Below are 8,583 nucleotides of genomic sequence, written 5' to 3' on the forward strand. Positions count from 1 at the left end.
AGATTTACTATTAAGTTGCATGGAAGTTTCAATTCACAATATTTACAACGAATTACAATCTGAAACATATATGTCAGCAATATCAGCAATTAAATTATGATTTGAGAGATCTCACATTTTTTCTGACTAAAATCACAATTCAAATTAAAGATAAAAAAAACATCAATATTAAAGGCATCTTCTAGGGGCAGTGTTATGTAAATTGACTTTTTTAGCTATAATGGTATTACTCCATCAAAAATATACTTGTGTTGCTTTGATTCGTTTGTGCATGTTTAAGAAATCTTTTAATCTCCATGGCAACCATTAAGCTGTGCAAAACACTTGGTGGGACAGAGTGCCACCTTTGGGGATGAAGCTGCTCCTCTGAGCTGCAGTTTCCAAGCTTTCGAGCTTCTGCATTACAGAGCAGCCTTCCCTCACTCAGCTCCTTCAGACTAGCCAGCAGCAATTAGCAAACACCTGGTGGAGCTGCACATCTCCTCAGGTACTTATCAGTGAAACGCCGGTAAAGGGTAAATAGAGGAGCCATGTTGTGATGACTTCAGAAACAGCAAAAGTTTCTTAAAGAGACAGAGGCACAATTTCAAGGTTAAATTACAACGTCAAATTTCTTTTAATTTATATTTGATAAACAGCATTTTATAATAACTGAAGGCAACATAGTTACTTGATTGTGCTATAAAATAACACTTTATGACAGAAAAACACATAATTCTGCCCCTTTAAATGTATTCTTGATGGTAGATGATTCAACTAGTGCAAACTAAAATGCAAATATCTGGAAAGCAAATAATAAGAAAACACTAACAGGAATATCTAGAATTTCTTATGTTAGATAAGTTTCTGACTTTTCCTCTTCCACGCTTTATGTGGAGAAGAAAAGACGAGTGTGAGGAGACACCGCCAAGCAATCTGCCATGCTGCTGCACGGAGGTGGATCATGGTGCCATTTTGACTGAATCAGCACCAACAAACTGCTGCTTCCTATTGGAGTCCAGGGAGTTCTTCACACTGCAGCTCTCTTTACATAACTGGTAAAGAGTTATGTAAAGAGAGATGATTTCACACTTTCCCTCTTTGTAATAATGAGCTTCTGACTTACCAGGGTGTTTGGCATTTTCTTAGAAACGTGTCACTGTTCTGGTTTCCAAATGGGAAATTTTGTAGTTTCCCTCACCTGGAGTGTTTTGTCAACTCACAAGAAGTCTGTTTGAACATTGTCCTAGTCCAAGCACTCTCAGGCCAACCTTATTGCTTATAGCCTCTAATGGGTTTTAGCTGGGGGTGAAATTAGGATGAATGAAACCAAACAACGTTAATACTCCAGCTTCTTCCAAAACCCAGAAATGAAAGTATATTTTGTTTAAAACATACAAAACAAAAGATTGAAAGTGAAAATTATGGCTGAAGATGGTGAGAGATTGTTATCCACATCCCATACCTACAGGCTGGAGGGCCGCTCAGCAAGGAAGAAGCCATAACTCTAAACCCAGCATAAAATAAAACAACTTTAAATACTTTATTTCTGAATTTGTGTCCTTTAGTTTGGCAAAACTAAAATTGAAGTGCGAGGCCATGACTGGGATTGTAAACTTGATATTTTTGCTAACTAACACACGTTGTGCTGTAATTTAGAACTTTCTCTAGTGTATATTATTCTTAATTTAGTTAGTTTGATTTGCTTTGTGTTTATTTTAATATTTTTGTCATTGTGTGAATCTATGTATACATTGATGTCACTTTGCTGATCTTAGACCTAAAATTCACCTAAAATTCACCTATTCTATTCTATTCTATTCTATTCTATTCTATTCTATTCTATTCTATTCTATTCTATTCTATTCTATTAAGACTTGTGACGTTTTATTCATGTAGAGAAAAACGTCTTTATTGATACATCCATCATCATAATAAGCAAATCATTTTCCTTGTAGGTCTGTTGAAATATAAAAAAATTAAAAACAATATCATAATGTCTAAGACTAAGATATAACTGTCAGCTTTTAAAACTGAAATTAGAAACAAGGTTTTAAATTTATGTTCTAAAAAACCTAAACATTACTAAATTACTGGAGCTAACTGTCTTTAAAAGGGTTAATTCCTGCAGTTTTTCTCTTGTAGTGACGTTACAATTTCAGAAAATGAAGATATTTTTGTTCCCTGTTTTTGTTTTGTATCATGTCTGTTAAATAAATCAATCAGTTTTAGCTATTAGCTCTGAAGAAAACCAAACACGTTCCCATCCAGACTTTCCTCCTTGTTTAATTTCCTCTAATTTCCAACCAAAGTTGTAGCAATAAATATTAAATCAGTATAAAAGGCCAACATTGACCCGATCCATCAGCAAACCAAACACACACACTGATCCGCGTATGGCGGACAGTTATTGCAGAACAGATTTGTTTGGTTTCTAATGTCAACAGTTGGATCATCTGTTTAATAATACATGAGAGGTGACACATGGTCTGACAGCGAGGCGATGACTGGACCGGTTGACCCAGTGCAGAACCTCCACAAGCCGCAACAAGAATACATTTATTTCAACTAAAAGTTTTATTTTTAAATAGCGTTTAGTTCACAAAATGAAAAGCAGCTTTGGAGGAAAAAATACTGCACGCTTAAATCATCTAGTTTTTATTTATTTATTCTAATCGAACTGTAGGCTGGAAACATATAAACATTTAGCAGTTTAGAGATTTTTATTTGAAAACTGTTGATTATTTTTCATTTTTTCTTCACAGAGTAAGAAAAGGAAGGAAGGAAGGAAGGAAGGAAGGAAGGAAGGAAATTATTTACTTTTTTCTCTGTTTTGCCTGGAAAAGTCTTGACTCAAGATGCCAGATTTCCAGACTCTTCCAGGCTCTTCCAGACTTTCCAGGCTCTTCCAGGCTCTGTAGGAATCCTATCAGAAGTTTTTATTAAAACTGAAGTTTGTTTCTGTTGGAGGAATGCACTCTGAGTCATTTCTGGCCCACAGCATGACTCACCACATTGTGCATCTGTTTCCAGCGTCTCCTGACATCATGAGCGTCTCTTACAGCTAATCTACGGCCGAAGCGCCGCGCGATGGGAGAAACATTCACACCTCTGCACCGGCCAAATCAACAACACTTTTGTTGCTAGTTTTTCTCGTCAACTTTCCTGAGCCTCGTTTGAATTTTAGATGAGTGATTCAGATGCAGAGTGAGAGATGGAGACAACCGGCGCTGAAATGTCAACACAGCGTCGCTGCGGATGCTGCAGCAGACACAGAACTGCTGCACTTCTGGGTCTGCTGCAGCCTTTTCTACTGAAGCGCATTGCATTCACAAAAAAAGTAACAATATCGTTATCTTATCTCATAATTACCACATCAGGATCTAGTAATTACGAGTTAATATTTCATTACATGAAAAAATTTCGTAATTGAGAAATAAGATGATGTAATTATGAGCTAAGATCTCAAAAATACAAGAAATAATTTCAGAATTCAAAGATAAGATATCATAATAATGAGGCTTTATTTTGTAATTACATGAAAATATGTCATAATTGTGAGATCTTAAGACATATCTCATAAGTACAAGAATAAATCTTTTAATTACAGCATAAGATGAGATAATTATGAGACATGAGGTTATAATAATGAGATCTTTTCTTGTAATTACATCTTGTCTTGTAATTATGAAACATTTACTCATAATTACAAGACAATATCTCATAATTCTGAGAAAATATCTCATAATTTATCTCATAATTATTTGATAAAGTCTCATAAATGAGATAAGATGATCTCATAATTACAAAAAAAGATCTTGTAATTGTGAGATAAGATTTCAAGAAAACTTGTCATAATTAGGAGATAAGATCTTGTAATTATGACATTTTCTCAGAATTATGAGATATTTAGATTTTTTTTTTCTTAGATGAATGCAATGCTCTTCTGTCCTTTTCTGTATCCCACCAGAACCAGAACCAGAACCGTGTTGGACTCTGTTGTTTCTGATGTGGCGGCACGCGCTGCTTGCATTTTCTTGAAGGATGATCTTTGCTTGTGTTGTGATTGTGCAAACAGGACAGGAAGGAGGAGGACTGGAAGATAAAGGTCACCATCCCAAACTAAAACCTCTTCTGCCATTTTAACCTTTAGAGCTAGCTTCTGCGCTAACATGTCGTTCTCCGCGGCTCTTTGGAGTTTGGTCTGTGCATCTGAACCGAGAAACACCTGCAGCAGGTGGCGAGGTGGAGGATGTTGATCCTCTCTTCACCTTCTTCACACCTCAGTGTGAAGTTGCCGTGCGGCCATCATCGGCACGCACGTCATCCATTTTGGCTCTTGGACTTATTTATTTAAACTTTTATTTTTCCAAGCGAGGAATAATTATGCAAAAACAGAAAATGGCTTTCACTTTATTGTGGATTTTCTCTGATCTACACATATCCAAATTATTCACACAGGCTCAAACTTATACATATACTTACCAATATTTGGCTAATTATCACTCAGCAAGTTGAATTTTTAGTCTTCATCATAATTCTGGGTTGATATCTGACCAGTAGAGTTGATTTAAACTTTAAGCATAATCCATACAGTTTTTGATCAAACAAAAACATCAAACTGTCAATAAAAGAAAGCAGCTTTCTATTTTTAATAGTAACACTCAATGTTTATGGAAACTGAGGAGTTAGCAGAAAGACCTGTGTGGTTCATTCAGGCTGCATGAGAGTGAGAGAGAGCAAAACATTCAGCAGATAACAGGAAGAGTAAACAGAATAAAGTTGCTGTGTTTATCCATTTAAACTTACAACCTTTGTTGCAAATCATGCTGGATTTGGAAATGTTGGCATCATTCTGGAAATCTAAAAATCAAGACTTAGGATCTACTTTGTCTACCAAGTATTGCTTTTTTAATGCTAGCAGTGCTAATCGCTAATGTAAGATGCTAATCACAGTTTTAAATGTCAAATTTGTATTTTCTTCCCCAATTCTTGCATCTGTCCTTTGCTTTAGGCTCAAAATTTAGCAAAGTGAATAAACAGAAGACAGAAAACTGATAAAAATATGGTCAAAAAATGCAATGCAGCATTTATCCAGTTGATTATTGACTGGATGACACATTCTAACAAGCATACGCCCTTCTGAAATTCTCCACAGATTCTGCACTCTTTTGAATAAGAAAAAACTGAGAAATCTCTTCTTTTCCAGTAAAATTATTTATATAATCACTGCTGAGACTCACCACAGATGCTCTGAAGAGCCACAGATTGGGATTATTAAAATCAGGTGGTTAATCAAACCTGTTATTCAGAGGGGGTAAAATCTCTTTTTTGCATAATTCAAAAGGATAAAAACAAACCCATAATCACAACATGGAACACTTTATGTTGAAGTTTGCAAAACTTCAGTTATAAATGAGATAGAACTTTTAAAAAATAGGAAAAAGTTACAAAAGAAAACCCTTTAAAACAACCAAAATGTAGGAGACAAAACAGATTAAATTTGTGTGTTTTTTTTATTATGAACTAGTATAGAAATGATCTAACTAACAAAAATATGACCAGATAATTAGGAGATCATTTATAATGTTTAAATTTCTTGAAGTATTTGGAGTTCAAATATGTAACCACCAGAATTTTTGTGAAAAATACTTTCCCCTTTCACATTGATTTGAGTTTTTTTTTTTGTTGTCACACTTTAATGTTTCAGATTTCACAAATTTTTATATCCAAGATAATCTCACTGAATACAAATTTCAGTTTTCAATTGATGATTTAGTTTTTTGTTGAGAGAAAAGAAGGTATCCAAACTAACCTGGCTCTGTGTCAAATAGCATCAAACCACTTAACCTACCATATGAACTGTTTGTTCCACATTTTTAGATTTGTTTTTTTTTTTTAGATTATTTTATAAAAACCAGTACGTAACTTTTACAAAAAATATTTTTTACATATTTGTTGAAACTGTCACTATGTTGACAGCTCCTCAGCCTTCTCCCAGTGCTCCCATTTCTAACTAAAAGCAACCAATCAGAGCCAGGAGGCGGGTCTTAGTGCTGTCAATCAATCTTTGTGTGCATTGCTCCCCACCTTTCTATAAAGCAGAACCTGTCATGAAAGCTAAGGTTAGTTATTGTAGTGGATAAACGGTTTTCCTGTAAAGGTGAGTTCACGAAATTGATTGACAGCTCCTGATCAAAAACTGCTCTGATTGGCTGTTTTTGATCGGGAGCTGTGCATTTCTTCATATGACAGTAGCAACACAAGAAGGAGATGGACTAGATTGATATTTTCCCAGATTATATGTCTCATATCATAGTGTCACAACATGATGATAGTTTTGGCAATTTTTATTTTACTTGAGTACAAGAGATTGTACTTCAAGAAATTACTCAAGTAAATATATTTTTTCAAAAAGATTACTCAAGTAAATGTAACTGGGTAAACGTATAACCCAACTCTCTGGACATGTAAGCATGTGTGATCTTTCAAACTTACCACTTGCGTCTTCAAGCTAACCCCCTTTTTAAAAGCACATTTATCTCATTTTGTTATATTCTAGAAAAGGGACATAATTCATCTAAACTGAAAAGTTAGAAACATCTCAGGCTGTCGGCCATTACACCTTTCAGCTCCATAAGCACACATGACTCACAGGAGTCCAACAGTCAACTCAACCGTTGCTAATGACAACAATAGCATGCAGGTGTCAATGTACGGAGACTCATTTTCCCCTTAAATATCTTTCACTTTTTCCCTCTGTGTCTCCTCTTCTCAGGAATCTGACAGGAAATTTGGTCCAGCTCTTAATTTAATTGCCTGTTGTTGTCTGCAAAGCATCCGCAATGCCTGGCAGCAAGACTTGGCAAAATGTTCTGCATTATTCAACCGGCTTAGCTTACTTCTGTTCTCACTGACGTCGTTTAACGTCAGCAGATGATGGAGGAATTTCATGAAAAGTTTGGCTGAGATGACAGTTTTATTTTTGCCACTTGGAGTAAATAATGTGACACACCGCTGACCTAAAACTCACTCAGAAGATACTTTTGCTCTAAATCACTGCAATTAAGTTTAATATTATCTAATAAATGTTAATCATAGGATGAAAAAAGATGAGAAATTACAAATTAAAAGAACATTTGCGAACAGTCCCATCTATTTTAACCCGCAGAGATAATTAGGGAGATTCTTGTGTTTTGTGCCAACTTCTCTGGTTTTTCTTTCTCACAGTGAGTCATTCTCATGTTATTTAATGAAAGTGACAAATTTACACAGATGATGACTTAAATGACTGGTATCTGATAATTCTGAGACGCTTCTTCAAGCGAAGATATGAAATTATTTCAAATGAAAAAAGTGGATATTTTAATCTATAATAATTTAGCTGAAAATGTACAACATTTGCTAGAAACAATGAACAAATCTTAATGTTTAAAAACATAATATTGGAAATAATAACCACACAACACTTTCAGTGTTGTTAGTTGCTTTTTTTGTTTCTTTAAAAAACATTGCTATAATTTTACAGCTTTTGTGAATTTTTGGTTTGCTTAATGCAGATTAATTAATTAATTAATCTAAGTGAATGAACAGGCTTTATTTTGGATACATACAAATATGCATTTTTAAGGAATAGACTAAATAATTGCAGGCACATATTTTTACAAAAAAGAAATAATTGCTGAAGCACAGGCTTGTTAATGCCGCATATCACCTATAAGAATATCACAGCAATTCGATGGGCTTATATTCCGTCATCATATTACATTTAATCAAAAGGCATCATAAGCATCTGTTATTTGCATTTTAGCATTTTCTTGATCAAGATCTCTGCAAATACTTGCAAGTCAGCAGACTTCAAACCTGCAGTAAAATAAAGCAACACTGCCCTCTTCTGGTACCAAAACGCTACCAGCGCCATCCACTTCTATAAACTCAGTGTAAACATAAGTAAAACAACAACAACAGCAACAAAAAAGCCTTAAAATAAATTGTCCAATAATTTCCCAAAAATAAAAGGAAACAGAAAAGAATAAAAATAACTGAAATTTGTAAATAAATGACTATGTACTGCGATGTATCTATTTAATTTCTGTAAAAAAATAAATATAACTAAAACGTTTTTTATTTTAAATTAATTTTAATTTTAAATTAATATATTGTAACCAAAAATATAGCAAAACATAACGTAATATGCGAAGACAAACATCTTATGGGATGTTTATAGAGGGAATGGGAAAATGTGTTCTTTCATTTGCATTTTTGAAGTTAATTTTATAATTTGTTTAAATTAATAGTTTGTACGGAAAAGGATTCGGTCCAATAAATAAATAAATAAATAAATAAATAAATAAATAAATAAATAAATAAATAAATAAATAAATCCGACATTGTACAAAACACACAAAAACAAATCAGCTGTCATTTAAAAAATGTCTAAAGTGTTTTTAGCAGATTAGCTATTTGACCAACGTGGCATTTTAAGACAACTTTACTACAACACGCACTGGGGAAAAAAAAAAATAAATGAAAAATAGATGTTTAAAAAAACAGTCTACCGTATGACGTCAACATGGAAACGAACAAACTTTATTTTCAAATTAA

Source organism: Poecilia latipinna, unplaced genomic scaffold, assembly GCF_001443285.1.
Source record: "Poecilia latipinna isolate Pla-1442-1.1 unplaced genomic scaffold, P_latipinna-1.0 Scaffold332, whole genome shotgun sequence".
NCBI classification, from domain to species: Eukaryota; Metazoa; Chordata; class Actinopteri; order Cyprinodontiformes; family Poeciliidae; genus Poecilia; species Poecilia latipinna.